Source organism: Paramormyrops kingsleyae, chromosome 16 (assembly GCF_048594095.1).
Source record: "Paramormyrops kingsleyae isolate MSU_618 chromosome 16, PKINGS_0.4, whole genome shotgun sequence".
Classification (NCBI taxonomy): Eukaryota; Metazoa; Chordata; class Actinopteri; order Osteoglossiformes; family Mormyridae; genus Paramormyrops; species Paramormyrops kingsleyae.
This window is the reverse complement of record NC_132812.1, coordinates 9,050,278-9,059,998: the sequence shown is the minus strand read 5'-3', so window position 1 is coordinate 9,059,998 and position 9,721 is coordinate 9,050,278. Positions and strand designations below refer to the sequence as shown.

At 42.0% G+C, this 9,721-nt stretch overlaps 1 long non-coding RNA gene across 1 annotated transcript; it reads right to left on the bottom strand.

The window, feature by feature from the left end:
- Positions 1–2,893: 2,893 nt before the first annotated feature.
- LOC140578817 (uncharacterized) lies at positions 2,894–9,470 on the bottom strand. The gene is made up of 2 exons (XR_011983088.1): positions 7,297–9,470; positions 2,894–5,623 (listed from the first exon to the last, which is right to left on the bottom strand). It is a non-coding gene; the product is annotated as an uncharacterized lncRNA (long non-coding RNA).
- Positions 9,471–9,721: the final 251 nt, after the last annotated feature.

Here is a 9,721-nt window from a genome sequence, read left to right as displayed (position 1 = left end):
GTTGACATGCCTTAGAAAGGCTCTAGTGACTGCAAAGGATCCTGTGCTGCTCTACAGAAGCGCTTATGGATCGTGTTGGCTGCGTACAGAATGCAGTATGAGCACACAGACCAAGCTGAGAGGGAGAAAGAAAGACAGACGAAAGAGTTGACTGAGACGTTCGGTCGGATGACCCTAGCACAGGGTCAGGTGGATATGTTGCATCAACATCTGCAACAGGTAATGGGGGTTGCAGAGCGGGCTGCGATGCATGTAGCAAAAGCTAATGCCTGGAAAAAGCAGATTCTGTGTCCAAGAAAAATAAGAGCGTTTGTAGCTACTGCAACTGCTGCTAATTGGGATCCCGAGCGGTGGGATGGAAATATCTGGGACACAGATCATAATGATGTTGATTACATCTGGGACTCAGGAGGGGGATGGACAATTTAAATTCAGAGGTACAGTGACAGCGTGACCGGTATTGGTGGGGAAGGTGAAATTGAAGAAATACCGAATGTGCAGATGGTAGCAGGAGATATCTGAAACAATAATATACTCCCTTTGAAAAACAACTTCTGGCATGTAATTGGGCATTATTAGAAATGGAACAGATGACAATAGGACACGATGTCCTACTCTGACCTAGGATTCATATTATGATTGTTATTTGTATACTGATTCTTGGTCAGTAGTGAATGGTATGGCTGTTTGGATGCCTACGTGGAGAAATCAAAATTGGAAAATTAGGACCAAGGAAGTTTGGGGTAAAGAATTAAGATATGTGGGTTCAACAATAAGACGACCCACCTAAACCTGCAGAAGTTATAGCTATGGGACAAGATAACAGCGTGGATGTTATGGAGCCAGGCGCCAAAGTTGGCGAGATATCCCAGTTAATAAATGTTAGTTATGAGAAAACTAATGTGCATGCGAGTTCTTCTTTATGTGTATAGGATGGTTCTGGTGGTGGGTGTGGCCGACGCTGCTGGCGATGTTCGGCTATGCTGCAGTCCCAGCGACCGAGTTGGAACACATTTCCACCTTCAAGCTTAGGTGGAAAAACTGCACCGAGACCCGGCAGCAGGGATGTACTGGCCATCGGGACTACCGGGAGATTCCCGGTGGGCCGCGGTCTTTGTGGGCCGGTGGGTTAGGCATTTAGTTTTTAAATTATTTATAATCGTAATTCTGTTTGGAAGTTTATTGTTGTATAGTTGAAATCCCATGTTTGTGTCTTTCTAATTGGCCGCATAAAGCTGATGCGAACTGCGAGACTGACTGCTGAACTTACGATCAGCACACGTGACGTATTCGCTGAGCATTGGCCAATCAAAATCAAGTTGAAGTTTTTGAGCAGGTGCTGAGCAAGCAACTGCAGCGATTAGCCAAGTGAGCCGATGCCGTGTACTCTGTGTGCGACGATAGTGAACATGATAAAACACAAAATATCAAAACGTAAAGGAGGAGCCGAGAAGTTGAGAGAGAAAAAAAGACAAGCACTTGAGCTAGAGGCCACCAAATGTGTTCAAATAAATCTGTTATTTGTTGGAAGGCCGGCAAAACACTTAGGTGAAGATGTCAGCAGGGCGGCCCAGACTGCGGCCCAGGTGAGACGGACATTTAATAAACGTGGTGTTAATCAGAATCCACTCTCAAAGGTTTTTGGCTATTAAGGGATTTGCATATTGGTATTGTGATATTGATTTAATACAGCAGTTTCACGAACAAGATGCTAATATTAAGTGACTGTAACTACAACACTATTGCCTGATTTTACTCTATTTCGTCAATTTCAAAGCTGAGCTCCTGCATCTCCACCCAAACAAAGCGGTATTTTGTTTATGAATGAACATGAATTTATGAATGAATGTTATAGTAAGTCAATGATTCAGCTACCCATTCATAAAGGTTTAATCTGATGTCAAATGCCTACCACCTCCTAGGACTTGCATACAAGTTCCTGCTCACCCTGTCCATCACTCAAGTTGCCTGTGAACGTACATTTTCTTTGCTGAAGTTCATTAAAACCAGACTTAGATCCAAGCTGTCACAGGAGCATTTGGAAGCCTTCATGTTGATGGCAACAGAGAGGGACATCCTCTTCTCTCTGGACTCTGATGTGATCATTGACAAAGTTGCAGAGAAAAGTGAGCTGTTTACTAAGCTTCTTCTGTAGGCCCTTGTAGTGGTTGAAATATATTTGCCTCAAGCACCTCTTGAAATATATTTACAGCTGACCCTAAGCATCAGTATGTTTCACTAGAATAACAACCATACATCAATTAAGACCTTTCATTATTTACAATAAAACCTGATAAAACAATTAGTATTTTCTTATTTATTTTTCAATTCATTTTAATAGTAAATAAATTGTATTTATATTCTAATCAGCCATTTTACATGTATATTGAGGATAATGGAAACTGAATTAATACATATAGATACATACAGTGTGTGTGTGTGCGCGTGTGTGTGTGAACGTGGTGGGCCGGTGTGGATGATGTCCAGGGCTGGTTTTATGTCCCAGTCCAACCCTGCCCGGCAGCAGGACAACTTCACATGTTCAGCCAACCAACCCTGCTTCATCGTTGAACTACCCCCTGTGAACAGGAGCGAGATGTACTTCTGCAGGGAGTGCTATAGGAGAAAGAAGATTCCCATCCTCATGTCTACCGGAGTGCCCCTTCAAGTGGGTGTGGGGGTGTGACTTAACTCGATGGATGAATTGGACTGAATGTACTATGACTGGAGGTCGATGGATATGGGTTTTTCAATAGCCGATGCCGATATTTAGGACTCAGGGTCAGGCGACGGCCGATATATGCTGCCGATTATTTTTGCCCGATAATTGGACGTTTTCCCCTCTATTTGCATGTTAAAATATCACACTAATAATGACAAAGGATACACAAAATTTCTCAACTTAGCATTTATTGAATACTGACTTGTGTAAATTTAAATATACACTTAAATAACAAAAACACAATACAACTTGTAAACAATAAAAGTTATAAACAATAAAAATAGCAGCATCAGAATCTCTTTTACTGCACAATATACCAGCAAACTCCACATTTCTGAGGGAAGGAAAATTTGTAAACAATACAAAAAGGAAAGAGCATGTTATCTTCAGTTTTAATCCCAATTCCAGTCCCTGAGTCTTCCTCGCCCCACCCATCCCTCACAGCCATCAGACAGCAATTATTAAAACAGAAGAAAAAATGCAAGGTTAGCATTTTTATTATAGCGCCTTCATCTTCAATTCATTCTACAATTCCAGTATTCCATGCACATTAAAACAATGACACTAATACATTAAGAAAGAAAATAAAAAGACTAGTAACTAAGTGCATCATGGCATGATGAGTGTACAAGGCCGAAAACCTTTCACTAACACGTCTGGTGGTTGAGTCATGCCAACTGGATTTCTCTCTGAAAGGTAGAAACGTTTCACTGCTCATCCATGCCAATGATTTTTGAGTGAACCTAAGTGTGCCTGTTTGATCTATATCCCCCTCACATCATCTTAAAACACACGTGGGTGTGTATAAATGTGTGTGTGTGTGAAATGAAGTGTGTGCAATTAAAAACTGTGGTGCATTAAAAGTGAGGGAGTGGTAAGGGCACAAGCTCCCCACCACTGGCAGACGGCGGAATCCTGCGTGTCCCACCCTATTCCCAAAAAAGAAAAATTAAAATATGGTGTATCGGGACTAGATGGTTAGTATGGATAACTAAGGTGCATTAAACTTGGGTGAGCAGGCAAGGCATGTCACCCCACCGCTGGCAGATGTTAGTGGGGGATTTATGACCTGCCTCAACCATGTGCTGCTTTGGGAAAAAGCATCCATCAAGCAAAAAAACAGAGAAATACCGTTATGATTATCTTACAACAGGCAGTAAAGCACTGCTGAGCAGAATCACTGTTTAGATCTGAAAAAAACAAACATGCCTGACCCACAGCAGCACAACCCAGACACCCACCCAGCCCACCAGCAGCGGAGAGGGCCAGACCCTCCGGGACCACCTGCAACACCCCCCACATTGTGCGGGCCCAGAGAGAGAGGATGAAAGGGGCCCCCCTCAGATGTGTGTAAGGTGTGTATATGTGGGTGTGTATGAACTGAAGAGTGTGCAATTAAAAACTGTGATACATTAAAAGTGAGGGAGTGGTCAGGGCACGAGCTCCCCACCGCTGGCAGACGGCAGAATCCTGCGCGCCCCACCCTATTGCCAAAAAAAAAAAAAGATGGCCAGTTTGGTAAGGTACATTAAATTTGGGTGAGCAGGCAAGACATGTCACCCCACCGCTGGCAGACGGTATGCTTGCGATGTATTTAATATATATATATATATTTTTTTATATATATTCCCTCCACCACCCCCCCTCTGAGGAGGACTGCTTTATTTTTAATTTACATTGCAAAAAAAACACAAAGAAAAACAAGGAAAATAACAATAATAACAATGATAATAATAATGTGTGTGTCTGTGTGTACACACATCACCTGCGCGCCCCACCCTATTCCCAAAAAAAAAAAAAGATGGCCAGTTTGGTAAGGTACATTAAATTTGGGTGAGCAGGCAAGACATGTCACCCCACCGCTGGCAGACGGTATGCTTGCGATGTATTTAATATATATATATATATTTTTTTTTATATAATCCCTCCACCACCCCCCCTCTTAGGAGGACTGCTTTATTTTTAATTTACATTGCAAAAAAAACACAAAGAGAAACAAACGGAAAATAACAACAATAATAATAATAATAACAATAATTATAATAATAATATGTGTACGTACACATGACCTGCACGCCCCACCCTATTCCCAAAAAAAAAGATGGGCAGTATGATAAGGTACATTAAAATTGGGTGAGCAGGTAAGGCATGTCACCCTACCGCTGGCAGACGGCAGAATCCTGCGCGCCCCACCCTATTCCCAAAAAAAAAAAAAAGATGGCCAGTTTGGTAAGGTACATTAAATTTGGGTGAGCAGGCAAGACATGTCACCCCACCGCTGGCAGACGGTATGCTTGCGATGTATTTAATATATATATATTTTAATATAATCCCTCCACCACCCCCCCTCTGAGGAGGACTGCTTTATTTTTAATTTACATTGCAAAAAAAACACAAAGAGAAACAAACGGAAAATAACAATAATAATAATAATAACAATAACAATAATTATAATAATAATATGTGTACGTACACATCACCTGCGCGCCCCACCCTATTCCCAAAAAAAAAAAAAAAAGATGGCCAGTATGGTAAGGTACATTAAATTTGGGTGAGCAGGCAAGACATGTCACCCCACCGCTGGCAGACGGTATGCTTGCGATGTATTTAATATATATATATATTTTTTTTTTATATAATCCCTCCACCACCCCCCCTCTGCGGAGGACTGCTTTATTTTTAATTTACGTTGCATAAAAAACACAAAAACAAACAAAAGGAAAATAACAATAATAATAACAATAATAATGTGTGTGTGTGTGTACACACACATGACCTGCACGCCCCACCCTATTCCCAAAAAAAAAGATGGGCAGTATGATAAGGTACATTAAAATTGGGTGAGCAGGTAAGGCATGTCACCCTACCGCTGGCAGACGGCAGAATCCTGCGCGCCCCACCCTATTCCCAAAAAAAAAAAAAAGATGGCCAGTTTGGTAAGGTACATTAAATTTGGGTGAGCAGGCAAGACATGTCACCCCACCGCTGGCAGACGGTATGCTTGCGATGTATTTAATATATATATATATATATTTTAATATAATCCCTCCACCACCCCCCCTCTGCGGAGGACTGCTTTATTTTTAATTTACATTGCAAAAAAAACACAAAGAAAAACAAAAGGAAAATAACAATAACAATAATAACAATGATAATAATAATTTGTGTGTGTGTACGTACACATCACCTGCGCGCCCCACCCTATTCCCCAAAAAAAAAAAAAGATGGCCAGTTTGGTAAGGTACATTAAATTTGGGTGAGCAGGCAAGATATGTCACCCCACCGCTGGCAGACGGTATGCTTGCGATGTATTTAATATATATATATATTTTTTTTTATATAATCCCTCCACCACCCCCCCTCTGCGGAGGACTGCTTTATTTTTAATTTACGTTGCATAAAAAACACAAAAAAACACAAAAACAAACAAAAGGAAAATAACAATAATAATAACAATAATTATAATAATAATAATGTGTGTGTGTGTGTGTACACACACATGACCTGCACGCCCCACCCTATTCCCCAAAAAAAAGATGGGCAGTATGATAAGGTATATTAAAATTGGGTGAGCAGGTAAGGCATGTCACCCTACCGCTGGCAGACGGCAGAATCCTGCGCGCCCCACCCTATTCCCAAAAAAAAAAAAAAAAAAAGGTATATGGTGTATCGGGACAGCAGCGACACCCTCCCCCCCCACCCCGACCCCACAGCCAAAGCTGCCGGGAACCAAGCCAAGAGGGCCCTCAGTGCTCCCCAGAATGAAGGGCCCCGGCCACATGCCGAACCCGCAGAGGAGCATGCGAGGGAGCGCCGGGACAACAGCCCCAAGGAGTGCAACAGTAGTACTGAATTTCCTTTGTTATTTTGTTTGTGGGTCTTTCTACATGTCATTGTAGTATTAAAATAGGGATGTGGGAATTTGTTTTGTTTTTCAAATCTTACTAGTCTTTTGTCTTTCCGGTCTAAAAAATATTCTTTAGTTTTATGGAACGAATTATGGCAACCTCTCTCTTCACTCAGAGGTACGTGATGTCACATTTGTGAGAGCAGAAATTAATCCATCGGAGTAGAATAATGCGAGAGTATAAAACGGTGCAAATCTTGGATATGTGAGGCTTGATTAGCGAGTTAAGCATAGGTCAGGTCGACCCGCTCATCACTACTGCCCCAATAATTGCAGCTAATGGTTGTCTAGTTATGTTACGCATGATTCTCCTTATTTATAATTACTTAGATGCATTAACTTCTGCTCAAATATAATATATAAGTTGAACAATGTGAAAGTATTAAAGTATGAGATGATGTCCAAATGTCAAATTTTAATATCATATAATTAATATTATATAAACCTTACTTCCGTGAAAAGTTATTAAAGCTAGAGACTTGTTTCGAGATACTAAGTCGAAATTCCGAGATAGTTATCTCGTTATTTCGAGATATTACGTCGAAATTTCGAGATAATATCGACTTAAATTTCCCCGGTGGCGGCGGAAACGGGATTCCATACAAACGACTATAAAGCAGCATTTCGAAAACCGATTAAAAATAAAAATAACGGGTAAAACACTTACCTTGGCTTCTGGGCAAACGAAATTTGTATTTCCCCCTACCTTGTTGGCCCATGTCACCTCTGGCCGAAGATGAGCTACGCCGTACCGACCTCTCTGGTGAAGCTGCATCTGCAGCGCTGGCTTTTTCCGTTGGATGTTTTTTTTTTTTTTTTTCCCTTTTATTCATTCGGATGTTTTTTCCCTTTGGATGTTTTTTTTTTTTTTAGATGTTGTTTTTTTTCTTTTTCTTCTTTGGATGTTGTTTTGCGGAAGAAAAGCCGTAGATCTGCATCGCTGGCTTTTTCCGTTGGATGTTTTTTTTTTTTTTTTCTTTTATTCATTCGGATGTTTTTTCCCTTTGGATGTTTTTTTTTTTTTTAGATGTTTTTTTTCTTTTTCTTCTTTGGATGTTGTTTTGCGGAAGAAAAGCCGTAGATCTGCATCGCTGGCTTTTTCCGTTGGATGTTTTTTTTTTTTTTTTCTTTTATTCATTCGGATGTTTTTTCCCTTTGGATGTTTTTTTTTTTCCTTTCATTCATTCGGATGTATTTTCCCTTTGGATGTTTTTTTTTTTTCTTCTTTGGATGTTGTTTTGCGGAAGACAAGCCGTAGATGTTAACGCTACCTGCAGGAAGCGCCAACTGAACGCAGTAGAACAGTTCCAAGCTCTTTTATAGTGAGCGTCTGCCCGATGTTTACGTAAGCAACGTTTAAAGTTCTAGAAGGTTGAGACTCACCTTTCATTGGTTTCCCAGCTTTGCTGTCAAAATATTGTTTGCTGATTGGTCGAAAATGTTAAAATACCCCCGAGCACTGTAAAAAACGACTCAAGTTCCCCAAATAACACGTTACACATAAAAAAATATTTTAACTTTATTAAACTATCATAAATCGTGGGTTTGTTCAAAAGGCATAAACCTATATGCTGCACCCCAATACAGCCAACAAGAGAACAGGTTGCCCAGAGTTTGCTCAGGTGCACCCCACAGCACGTCCTTAAAAGCACATCCAGCACAGATCACACTAGTGAATGACACAGCAAATCACAACAATAAAATAGAACCCTATGGGCAATCCCGCACCCAGACTACGGGTGCCACCTGGCGCAGTCTGCCTAATAATCAACCCAAGATATACATACAGCAAAGAAAAAAACAAACAAAAAAGAAAATAAAACTAGTCAGCTGCTCCCACTAAACACCGCTAACTAAGCCGGCTGGCTAGATAATACATGATACAACCTCGGATAAAAAATATTAAAGCAACACCAGGGAGGTTTACATCTAGATCCTTAAAATTATCGACCCGTAATTCCACCTTGAAAACCCCTAAAGAACAGCAGTTTACCCCGCAACTCAGTGCCCCATTCAAACCAAATAAGGCAGGTTTTTGGGATAACCTGTAGGTCAGCTGTTCAAACCCAGGTGTGAGGACTCTTCAGCCAATCAGTCCTCTAATTAGTAATCTAATTAGGGAGTTGCAGCGGAAACCCGCATACACACCGGCCCTTTGCGGATAAGATTGCCCACCCCTGAAATAAGCAAACAGAAGGGCTTCTACACTGCGAATTCAATATGCCCACCAATGCGCCACGAAATCTATCAGGACCCTGGCTGCCTTTCCTGTGCCTTCTCCTTTTATCGCTGCCCTTCCATCGGAGCATGCGTAGCCATCTCACCCCGGCTACGCCTCCGGTCCTAACTGCAGTTCCTATACCTGCCTATAATTGACTGGCTACAATCCACCCCCCAAAATGAAGTCGATGACCCAACGATCACAGCTAAGAATTCTATCCCCAAACCACTAGTCTTCCTCCCCAACCGAACGATCATTCACTGAACATGGTAGCTTATATGGGTTGGTATGATGACCAGCGATGGACCTGCACCTCAGGGGGGGGCACAGCCTTCCCCATTATTCGAGGCCTACTTGTGGAGGCTTCATTGCACCCCTTCCACCAGCCCTGTCCCCGTAAAATCACAGACTCCTCATCCAATTCCATTTCTGTGGGCAATCCAGACTCGGCAGACATTACCGGAACATCTTCCCCTGGTCTAATAACACCCTGTGGTACTGGACACAACTCTGTTCGGTGAACTTGGCGGACAACCCCGTCCCACCCCACTGGAGTTACAGAGTAAACCGCACCATGATCTCGGGGACACCGGACTACCTTATACAAACGGGCATCCCAATGGTCCTGTATTTTATCTCTACCTCAAACATGGTTCCGCAAACACACCAGCTGACCTTCATCCAACCCCTGATCATTAACCAACTCATTGTGTTTCCGATTTCGTCGTGTGGCTTGTTCCTCCAACTGACCCCTCACATGCTCTTGAACCACCCGCAAAGTTTCCTGATGGTTATGTGCCCATTCCTCCAATGGTCCACCATCCTGACTGATCCTGGCAGGGCCCAGAAGATAGTCTACCGGCAATCGAGG